This window comes from Phyllobates terribilis, unplaced genomic scaffold, assembly GCF_046119375.1.
Source record: "Phyllobates terribilis strain yellow unplaced genomic scaffold, ASM4611937v1 Scaffold_9__5_contigs__length_417890890, whole genome shotgun sequence".
NCBI lineage: Eukaryota > Metazoa > Chordata > Amphibia > Anura > Dendrobatidae > Phyllobates > Phyllobates terribilis.
In genome coordinates this window covers 66427858-66440020 of record NW_027362769.1, presented here as the reverse complement: position 1 = coordinate 66440020, position 12163 = coordinate 66427858, and the positions used below count along the sequence as shown (strand labels likewise).

At 39.4% G+C, this 12163-nt stretch overlaps 1 protein-coding gene across 3 annotated transcripts in view; it reads right to left on the bottom strand.

The window, feature by feature from the left end:
• The window catches only part of ADARB1 (adenosine deaminase RNA specific B1), a 105244-nt gene that overhangs the window by 62213 nt on the left and 30868 nt on the right, over positions 1 to 12163 (bottom strand). For 2 of the 3 annotated variants that reach the window (XM_073646558.1, XM_073646556.1), the window contains exon 2: positions 7780 to 7867. The gene's annotated coding sequence lies outside the window, so the exon portion shown is untranslated. Of the gene's footprint in view, positions 1 to 149; positions 220 to 7779; positions 7868 to 12163 lie in introns of all 3 variants that reach the window. The other variant, XM_073646557.1, reaches the window with a different exon arrangement.

Genomic DNA, 12163 nt, shown 5'->3' with positions numbered 1-12163 from the left:
GATAGGGCTTGTAAATACAAGCAAGTTTGCAATTTACTGCTTATTAAAATTTTAAGTCATTATTGAGATATTAACACTTTTCTTTAGTTGCAGCTCGTTCCCTGTGAGACCGACCACCGCTGCTAGACAGCACATGTGCACTACATTACCTTGTGATCTCAGCCGGCTTCAGCCAGTACAAGGTAGATAGCAGTGATGGTCGATCTCTTAGGCAACAAACTGTAAAAAAAAAAAAAAAAAGTTTTAATATTTTAAGAAAGGCTTCTATGAAGATGGAAATAACCCATACATTCAATTGGAGTCCATAGAGGGTAATGCGTTCTGAAAATAATATTGTGATCTTGTACAGCCATTCTTAATATTAATCAGTTAAAGTGTACAGATTTTTTTTTTTTACATAACAGGAAACCTCTTTAAAAAAAAAAAAAAAAAGACCAACGTTTTAAAACTCAGTTGAGAAATTTGATTTTAGTGGGCCTAGTAAGCGTCAGAGGCACCCAGAAGTGAACACCGGGTGTCACGGAGAACCACAGTAGATGCTTCATCAATTACATCCAAAAACATTAACTATAAAACCATAAGACACAAATTATAGAACAAGGTGTCTTGTGTTCTTATAAAATTATTTATACATTTTTGGTTACATCCATGAAAAAAAAAAATTCTAAACCATGTAGTTTTTTATATTTCCCACTAGATGTCAGCATAGCAGGCTACATGCCATACTTTGTATCTTTTTTCTATCTCATTCCCTTTAAAGGGGAAACATTTACCAGAGAAATGCAAAAACAATAGGCAACATGGTATGTGAACGTTATGCAGGATGTACTGTATTTTACAGCTCTAAATAGCAGGCAAAAAAAAATGCTAAGCAATTGCTGCAAACAGTTCCATAGGTAAAACAAGATTATTCCAACTTGCTTCACCTATAGCAGCAGGATGGGCAAAAACCAAACCACAAACCAGTGCCACTTGTAGAAAGGTGTGCAGCTTGGCTTCGTGTGACAGTTCCCTTCATGTCTTCTGATCGCACTAGAGAACCAACAAGAGGTTGTTTATTCTAATAAGCGCTTAATTAGCAATTATTCTACTTTACATTGAAAGCTAAAAAAGGTCAGCAGCCGCTACACTTGAAAAAGAATGATTTATGCTGGCGCTGCAGGTGGCACATTCATTGCAGGAGGTCTGAGCGGTCTGAAGCCTTCCCACTAATCCACTTCTCTGAATAGGTTATTCCAGGATTAATTAATTGACAATACAAACAACACTTCCTAACTATGTATATTTCTACATAGACGAGTTCTAAAAGACTGAAGTGTTCGCTCCACACATTACTGATCATTGCACATTAGCAGAAAAGGGTAAAACATCCCGCTGTTGCGTGGCCTGGAAATATTAAATATAGAATTTTATTGTAGAAGTATCTACATGGCCTATGAGTCTCCTTACACTGGCATGTCAGGAACCTCACTCTCCACAAGGAGACGTTACTCCTTAAAACCAATTTTAGAAGTGAAAAATAAAACTAATTCCCTTAGGACCAGAATTGTGTTCCAGTTTTTTTATTGTAGCTTTCCAACAGTCGTGCATTTTTGTTTATCTTAATATAACCACTTGAGGGCTTGTTTTTGCAGGACCTTTTTTTATTATTTTGAAGGCATTATTTAATATAAGATTTAATGTACTAAAAGATGAAAAATGAATATCTGTGGGGTAGAATGAAAGAAGACTTGGGAAAAAAAAACAAAAACATCCCATCATTATTCATTGGGTTTTGTTTTTTTCCGCCATTTACAGTACAATTACAGCAATACCAAATCGCGTTATTTTGTTTTTTATTGTTGCTCTTCTTCCAGATAATGGAGCTATGGGATTACCTTTTTTTTTTTCTTTTTTTTTTTGCAGAGCAAGCTGTAGCTTTTATTGATTTCTGATATAAGATTTTAATTGCCAATATTTAATTTTTGAGGGAGGCATTATACAAAGTTTACCCCATAAGATAAGTAACATGATATTTGAATAGTTCGTATAGGTTTACTTTATTGTTTTTAGCTTTTTTTTTAACCTTTAAAGCAATGTGAAAAGTGGATTAATATAACCCCTTAGCGACATTCACTGATCATTTAGGCTATGTGCCCACGATGCAGAAATGCTCCGGATTTTTTCCTGAGCATTACTGCATCTCTCTGGCAGAAAAAACGCACACGGATTGTACATGCGTTTTCCTGCCCAGGGACATGCGGATGTGAAGCGTTCTTCACATGCATTTCCGCATGCGGGTTGACAAGCTCTTTCCAAGCGATTTTAGCATCACTTGGAAAGTGCTTGTCAACTTGGTCACACTATATAAATCCATGCAAACTGCATGGATTTATATAGTGTGACCTGAGAGAATGTCAAAAAATAAAAAAATAAATCTATACTTACCCTCTGATGGCCCCCGGCGTCTTGCTTCGCTCCGTTCTCCCTTGCTGGCAGCAGTACACTGAAGGACCTGCCGAAGTCAGCGTCGCGTGACCCGTCACACGACTATGACGTCAGCGCAGGTCCTTCAGTCCATCGCGAACTGCCAGCATGCGAGGAGGAGCGCAGCGCGGGCCACCAGAAGGTAAGTATAATGTATATTTTTTATTTTATTCTTTTTTTTACAGTTTTCTATGGTACCCAGGTCCGGAGGAGAGTCTCCTCTCCTCTAGACCCGGGTACCATCCGCACATTGGAACGCGTGGATTGCGCATCTACAGATGCAGTGATGCGTAATCCATGCGTTCTAATGCAAGTCAATGGCGGCGAAAACACAGCGCTTCCGCAAAATAATTGGTAGTGCTGCGTTTTTTTCCGCAATGACAATCCGGAGCAGAAATTTCCGCAGCATGTGCACAGCACATGCGGATTATCATTGGGGAACATGGCAGGCCTTCTACCATGCGTTTTTTAAGCATTTCTGCAGCGTTTTTGCCGCTGCGGAAACGCTTAAAAAACGCATCGTGGGCACACAGCCTAACTGTCCTCAGCTCGGATACCATCTGAATGATGTGAACCTTATCCTTAAATGTAAACAAAATGAAAAAAAATAATTTTAATATTTTGTATGGACAGTTGCGTAATTGCCAAGACTAACAAAATATAATATAGAAAATATTTATCTCAAAGTGAACACTAAGAAAAAAAAATTAAACCCCTTTACCACCTTGGGTTTTTCAGTTTTCGTTTTTTGCTCCCCTTCTTCCCAGAGCCATAACTTTTTTATTTTTCGGTCAATATGGCCGTGTGAGCGCTTGTTTTTTGAGGAACGAGTTGTACTTTTGAACGACACCATTGATTTTACCACATAGTGTATTGGAAAACAGAAAAAAAAATTCCAAGTGCGGTGAGATTGCAGGAAAAGTGCAATTCCACATTTTTTTTTTTTTTTATTTACCATGTTCACTAAATGCTAAAACTGACCGGCCATTATTATTCTCCAGGTCATTACGAATTTGTAGATACCAAACATGTAGAGAGGTTCTTTATTTAATCCAAAGTTTGTAATATTAAAAAAAAAAACACGCCATTTCCTGTGACTTGTAGCATCTCAATTTTTCGGGATCTGGGCCCTGGTGAGGGCTTATTTTTTTGCGCCCTGAGCTGACGTTTTTATTGATACCATTTTGGGGTAGATACAATGTTTTGATCGCCCGTTATTGATTTTATTGCAATGTTGAAGCGACCAAAAAAAAAAAAAAAACAATTCTGGCGTTTTGATTTATTCTCTCGTTACGCCGTTTACTGATCGGATTAATTCTTTTTATATTTTGATAGATCTGGCGATTCTGAACGCTGCGATACCAAATATATGTATTTTTTTTTATACTCTTATTTTGAATAGGGCAAAAGGGGGTGATTTGAACTTTTATTTTATTTTTTTTATGTTTCAATAGTTTCCTTAGGAGACTTGAAGCTGCGATCTCCTGATCGCTTGTGTTACACATAGCAGGGTTGCAAGCCCTGCTATGTGGAACAAAAATGCTCATAGCAGTTCGGCAATGACAACCACAGGGGTCTCCTGAAGACCCTGGGTTGTCATGCCAACCCATCGGCGCCCTGCGATCATGTGACAGGGGCGCCGATGGGCGGAGCTAATGACGCAAATCTGTTGTGATCATGTTAAATGTTAATATCAGAGACTGACAGCAGCATTTAACATGTTGACAGCCGCGGGTGGATCGTGATTCCACCCACAGCGGTTAGGGGCATATGTCAGCTGATGAAATCAGCTGTCAAATGCTGGAAAAGGTGCGGGCTCAGAGCCGGAGCCCACACCAAAGAAGGGGGAGGCGACCTATGATGTACCTATAGGGCACCTATAGAACAAGGGATAACTTGATTACTGGAGGTCCAATTAATGGTACCCCAGAGATCCAAAACATGGGGCTATGCAGGTCGGTCTTGAATGTAGCAGAGGCGCCCATGCTCAACCTCTGCTCTACTTAGGGTCTATGGGACTGCTGGTGAAAGTCGAGCAGGCACAACCCCAATTAAAAAAGTGGAGGCAGAGCAAGCCCTCCACTCCATTAAACCCCTTTATGACCTGGTAATGTTCAACTTTGGTGTTTTCATTTTTTATTTGTTTATTTTTTAACTCGCCTTCTTTCATGAGCCAAAACTTTACTGTTCTGTCGACAAAACCATACGAGGGCTTATTTTTTTTGCGAGACAAACTGTAGTTTTGAATGACCCCCAATTCAGTTTGTGTATCATGTAATGGAAAAAAAATTCCAAGTAGGAAAACATGGTAAGAAAAAAAAAGTAGTTATTTTGCAATTGTTTTGTTTTTACGGCGTCCATTGGGCGGTAAATGGCAAATCAAACTTGCATCAATTCTTTTCCATTTAAGTGATGAAAAGCAAAAAAAAAAAAAATAATGTGTTGACATTTCCCGAGGCTCATGACATTTTTATTTGTTCGCTGATGGAGCTGTGGGAGGGCTTGTTTTTTTCTGTGGCAAGCTGACATTTTTGTGGGTAGCAATTTGGAGTATATGTTTTTAGGAAGGAATGACCCAAAAAATTAAATTCTAACATTTCGATTTTCTTTCTCTTTCTGGTTTATATCATACAGGTTAATTATTTTATAATATATTTGATATCGTCACATTCGTTATGTTTATTTTTTCCTTTATTTTTAATAGCTGGGAAGGTTTTCTTGGTCTCCTTGGGGGCCTTGAACGTCCAAATATTTGATTGCTTGTACTATATACTGCAATGCCAGTGACTTTCAGTTTATAGGAAAAATCATGGTCTCCTATGAAGCTCATTCAGACTATTTGGGTATCTGCAAGAAAGATTGCCCAGAGAAAAAAACTTAAGCACTACAATGAGTCCTGTGTCATGCCAACAGTAAAGTATATTGTGACCTTTCATGTGTGGGGGCCTTTACTCCATGCAGGGGGCTCACAAACAATTTTGCCTAATATCACTGCCATGAATCAAGAACGGGATTTAAACCTCCTCCATGAGTGACTTCTCCTAACGATCCAGAAGCAATTAGGTGATTAAGAATGTTTTTTCCAGCCTTATGGAGAACATGTCACAAGGCAAAGTGATAACCAAGCGTCTTGGTTATCAAAACAATGAAATTTTGGGTCTGTGGCCAGAAAACTCACCAGATTTCAATCCCATTGAGAACCTGTGGTCAATCCTCAAAAAGCAGGTGGACAAAAAAAAACACAGAATTGTGAAACACTGATTGGGAAAGAACGTGTTGTCATCAGCCAGGCTTTGGCCCAGAAGCGGATATCCAGCGGCCAAGGCTAATAGAAAAATAAGGGTCACCACTGTAAATATTGAATTTCTGTATAAACTTATAAATATGCTTATAATTGTACGTTAGTGTTTTAGATCTTTAGTCAGATGTTTTTTGTGGTTACCGAAGTAACAAACTTGAGCAAATTTTTCTTTTCATAAAGTCTCAAAACATTTGGCAATGATTGTACATCAAGCAGTTGAAAGACTGAAGAGAATCAGGCCTGCTGTAGTTTTCAGACACAAACGCATCAGCTGCATGTGAACGCAGCCTAAATACACACAAAAAAAAAAAAAAAGACAAAAACATTATTATCACACGAAAAAATAAACAAGCCACTGATTATATCGGCCTTTAAGCAATACCCATTTATAGCGATAAGCTCAGACACGTCCATCTGTGCCTTTATCTAACAAAGTTCTGGTATGGACTAGTTTTAAAAATAAAACCATTGGTCCTGAGCCTTCTGTTGAATTGGCAGCGTATAGGATACTCGCTCTTGGGGTATGTTCACAGGAGTATAAAAAAATCGTTCAGAGTTTCATCCAGAAAAGTGGGACAATATTTTTTCTCATTTGTCTTTTTTTTTTACAGCAGCAGCTATTATCATTTACAGTTTCACATGTTACAGAACTGCAATGTATCCATAAAAATTGGATGCTTTATTTTGTTACACACCCATACACATCAATGGGCGAGTCTCCTCCGATGTACAGAGGAAAAAAGTGCACACTGCAATTTTTTTTTTCACACACAGATATGGTCTGTGACAAAATCAAAAAAATAAAGTCGCTCATCTGCACTGCCCCATCAGCCCTCAAACCGCAGACTCATGAGATGCAGCATTGCTGAGAGAGCGAGCGCTGCAGACAGGACAAGGGCATCAGAGGGCGCCAGTATACAGAGAGTGCGTCAGTGTGTGCAGGGCTGAGGATTCAATACAGGCAGCGCTCACTGAAGTGCTGTCCATCACAAGGGGAGGGGCGGAGGAGGATAATTGAGGGGTCAGAATGGTGCACAGAACACTGGGCCAAACTAAGGGAGCACCAAAGCCCCTTCACTTATCGTATAATTTTTATAGGGGCTATGTTCTGTTTATGAATGTATAAATGGATTCATTTGAGTATTGAGTGACAGACTTCGTTTATGTCATTACTGACAAGAAATCCAGAAAATTGTTTACATTATTAAAGGGGTTTCCCACTTACAGGAAAGTGGGTCCCAAACTTTGCAAAATAACTAAAATACCCTTAGCACCACTGATCCACTGTCTTGGCAGCAGCGGTGACATCACATCAATGCTTTATCTAATCACGGCGCTCAGCAGCTGTGCCAAGGTTTACAGAAAATACACAACCCCTTTAAAACTAGGCTTCGCTCTCCCTTCACCATTTGTTTTTGTAATATCCCAAAGATTAAACAATTGTGGACCATTTCCATTGTATGGATCCTCAGTTATGCCTCCTAGAAGTTTACTGGGAACAGTTTAGAGACATCAGACAGGAGGAAAGGCTTTAATGCATTAAAAAAGGTCTTGTAGGAGTAAAACCTTTATTGACTAACCAGCCAAAATCATCCATTTTATTTACAAGCTTTCAGAGCGTGGAGGCCCCTTCAGCTGGCTAACGCAGCACTACAATATCAGGTTTTTTTACTGCCAATCATTACAAGAGTAATGGAACACCCAGTTATAAATGTATTAATAGGTAATGAGGGGAACAAACCATGCAAAGTTATAAGAAAAGATGCCCCACAATGGTTGTGGAACACAAATATTTAGTAAAAAGGACATGTTTGCTTCTTTAAGCATCTTCTGTTCTACAATTTCCAAAATCAGTGGATTACAAACATGATACTGACGTTTATATACGTCTATATACTTAGAGAAAATCGACTATGCTTCGTAGAAACTGAACATTGTAAGCTTCTCCAGATCAGTAATTCACATCACAGATAGATTATTTCTGCATCCTTCATTTGTATTATCTGACATACCTCCAAAGGCTTCAGGACAGGTAGAAAGTGGATTTTGTAGACTTATGTAACTTGGGATGACCAGGAAGATGCCTTGCTGGTATGTAGCCTGGAAAAAATAAAATCAATCTATTTTTAGTACTTGATAACAGATGGCACTAGAAAATCCTCTTCAATACGGCGGAAGAGTTGGCTGTGCCTCTGCCATTTTACATACGTAATGAATAATCTTATGCCAGCAATTCAGCTCCAGCCATGCCGAACACCAGTGACTATGCAAACACTGCATGTTGTTTCATGTAAGCTAATATATCAATAATAAACAATGGTTAAATGTATTACCAATTACTCCAGTCAGTCAAAAAATCATCTACCCATTAACTAAGGGAAGGAAAACAACATCAGAAAGAATGGAGTATAGGCCAATATATTCAGAAAAGTTCAGAGCTCAGGTTATTAACATCTGGGGCCTCAAGAAACAGTCATAAAATATCATAAGAAATGCCACCCAGTGCTTTACAGTCATGTGTGTGTGTGTGTGTGTGTGTGTGTGTGTGTGTGTGTGTGTGTGTGTGTGTGTGTGTGTGTGTGTGTGTGTGTGTGTGTGTCCCCTGAATATTGCCCTGCCTAATTATCTTCACTATTAAATCATGTCAAGATCTCTGATATTCTAGTTGTGGCAAACATTTAGTCATGACAAAATTGCCAGTTTAACAGTTAAAACTCTAAAAGGTGGTATAATTTTTTTTCTAGCACTTTGTCTCAATTCCTTGCAGTTTGCAGACTGCAGCTCTCTGCAGTCAATTAAAGGGAAACTGTCACCAGGTTCTTGACACCTAATATGAGAGCAGCAGAGACAGAGACCCTGATTTCAGCAATGTCTCACCAACTGGGCTGCTTGTTGTAGCTTTAAGAAAAAACATCACTGTATTATCAGCAGTAGATCACTAGAAGCCTAGTGAACCTGCTGCCATGTAGTCCTCCATATTCATGAGCTCTGTATAACCCCGCCCCCACCACTGATTGACAGCTTACTGGGTACACTCTGAGCATAGCCAGAGGGCTACCAATCAGTGGAGTGGGCTGGGTTATACAGAGCTCTGAATTCAGAAAACTGCTTGATCTGCAGCAGAGAAAACAGGGATTTTATCAAAATTGCAGCAAGCAAAATCGCTGAAATCAGGTTTTCTGGCCCTACATTTTGCTGCACAGATGGAGTACCAAAAACCTGCTGACAAATTCCCGGTAATAGGAAGATTCATGGTTTAATTTTTAAAGAATACAAATTAGTCTGGTCATGTGAAAATCACCAGAAATTAATACTGACAGTATATTGGCATACAGTGATTATTTTTAAATAAAACACTTGTTTACTGAAACCAGAATACACCTTTAAATTAAGATCCAATATATTGGCTTTCAATAGGATGCACAGGAAAACATTTACACACGCAGGAGAGCTCGCTCTTTCAGTAAAATCGAAAAATTGTTTGGGAACGAGATATCGGTACAATATCTTGCACAAACATTTGCTTGGTCAGCCTGTCCAAGCTATTCTACTTTTAAAGTGAGTACTTTAATGGGAACCATCATTAAGGGAACCTGTCAGGACCCAGGATGGACTCAACTGCGGCTGTAGTGGCAGGAGCGCAGATTATATTTACTTAAATGAAAGAACAACAGATGGCTATTAAACGGATCCGTTATCCATAGACTTCAAAGTTAAATAAAGTTTTGTTAGCTGGACAAAAAAGTTGTGTCTGCACAACTTTATTGTTAACAGATTGCTGCTGGATCAATTTTAATTGATGATTATTGGACATGTGAACGCTGCCATACTCTGCTAAAACTACATTTCCCAGCAGTACTTGCTTCTCAGTGGGTGAAGGTCCCTTGCTTTCTTTCCTATGTGCTGTTCACTAGCCCCACTTGTGTAAGTAGAGGGCTCCGAGCTGTGCAAGAAGCCGGCTAATAAACACAGATTGCGCTTGGATCAATAGACTCAGCTGGGTCTACAGAGCCCAGCACGGTCTGGGAACACGACTTGTGTAAGACAAGCCTAAAACAGCCCCGACTTCTGCACAGCTCAGCGCAGCCTCCTCCATCATGGATTTTTGGCACATCAAGATAATCTGTGTTTAGAATACACCCTGTGGTCCTGGTACACAACCCTGCAAGGCCAATTTTACCTTCTTACATATACATCAATATAGCTGCGTGTTTACATAATTGATCTTACACGGCGCAGAGTTTAGAGGGTAAGAAAAAGGCAATGAATGTCAGTGTTACAGCAATGCAATTTAATCAGAAACCTCATGTCCTTTCTCAGCAGGGAAGTTATTTGCATAGGGGGTGTTTCAATACAATGAAAAAGTAAAAATACATTTTAACAAAAAAAAAAAAATGCTAGGCATTTAACAGCTTGCACCAAAGATCCCTTCTTTCGATGTGCACCCATATAAGGCTTTATCCAAAATATCTATCCAATCACAAAACTGAACATTCATCAGAAACAAAGCCTAAATACTTCTAACATGAGAAACCTGATAAAAGACTGTTTTAAATGAACATTTACTTTTGTTGAAATAAATGCAGGTTTAAAACAACGAAAACTACCGTATGTCTGAATGAATCCAAACACTACACAAAGGAACAAACATTGAATGGACACTGTACTTTTAGAAAGCTGGATCTCAGTAAATAATGTAGTAAACAGACAGTCTGCAATTATTACTTTCTCTAACAATTTTGGCAACTTACACCCCAAAAAAAAAAATGACTCAAGAAGCCGGCCACAGGTGGTCTCCTTTGTATTTAATTTACTGCACATTGCCCATTTTCAAGAGCAACCTGTCTCTAGCAGCAGACACTTAGGCTAAGTGCCCACTATGCAGAAATGCTGCGGAGCGTTTCTGCATCACCCTGGCAGAAAAAACGCATGCGGATTTTAAATGTGTTTTTCCTGCCAGGTAGAAGCGTTTGTGAAGCGTTTTGAACATGCGATTTCACATGCGGGTTGTCAAGCACTTTTCCAAGCGATTTTAGCATCACTTGGAAAGTGCTTGACAACTTGGTCACACCATCACTATATACAGTTAGGTCCATATATATTTGGACAGAGACACCATTTTTCTCATTTTGGTTCTAGACATTACCACAATGAATTTTAAACAAAACAATTCACATGCAGTTGAAGTTCAGACTTTCAGCTTTCATTTGAGGGTATCCACATTAAAATTGAATGAAGGGTTTAGGAGTTTCAGCTCCATAACATGTGCCACCCTGTTTTTAAAGGGACCAAAAGTAATTGGACAATTGACTCCAAGGCTATTTCATGGACAGATGTGGGCAATCTCTTCGTTATGTCTTTCTCAATTAAGCAGATAAAAGTCCTGGAGTTGATTTGAGGTGTGGTGCTTGCATTTGGAAGGTTTTGCTGTGAAGTAAACATGCGGTCAAAGGAGCTCTCCATGCAGGTGAAACAAGCCATCCTTAAGCTGCAAAAACAGAAAAAACCCATCCGATAAATTGCTACAATATTAGGAGGGGCAAAATCTACAGTTTGGTACATCCTGAGAAAGAAAGAAAGCACTGGTGAACTCATCAATGCAAAAAGACCTGGGTGCCCACGGAAGACAACAGTGGTGGATGATCGCAGAATAATCTCCATGGTGAAGAGAAACCGCTTCACAACAGCCAACCAAGTGAACAACACTCTCCAGGAGGTAGGCGTATCAATATCCAAATCTACCATAAAGAGAAGACTGCATGAAAGTAACTACAGATGGTTCACTGCATGGTGCAAGCCACTCATAAGCATCAAGAATAAAAAGGCTAGACTGGACTTTGCTAAAAAACCTCTAAAAAAGACAGCACAGTTCTGGAAGAACATTCTTTGGACAGATGAAACCAAGATCAACCTCTACCAGAATGATGGAAAGAGAAAAGTATGGCGAAGGCGTGGTACAGCTCAAGATCCAAAGCATACCACATCATCTGTAAAACACGGCGGAGGCAGTGTCATGGCTTGGGCATGCATGGCTGCCAGTGGCACTGGGTCACTAGTGTTTATTGATGTGACACAGGACAGAAGCAGCCGAATGAATTCTGATGTTTTAGAGTCATACTGTGTGCTCCGATCCAGCCAAATGCAGCCAAACTGATTGGTCGTCGTTTCATACTACAGATGGACAATGACCCAAAACATAAACCTAAAAGCAACCCAGGAGTTTATTAAAGCAAAGAAGTGGAATATTCTTGAATGGCCAAGTCAGTTACCTGATCTCAACCCAATTGAGCATGCATTTCACTTGTTAAAGACTAAACTTCAGACAGAAAGGCCCACAAACAAACAGCAACTGAAAACCACCACAGTGAAGGCCTGGCAGAGCATCAAAAAGGAGGA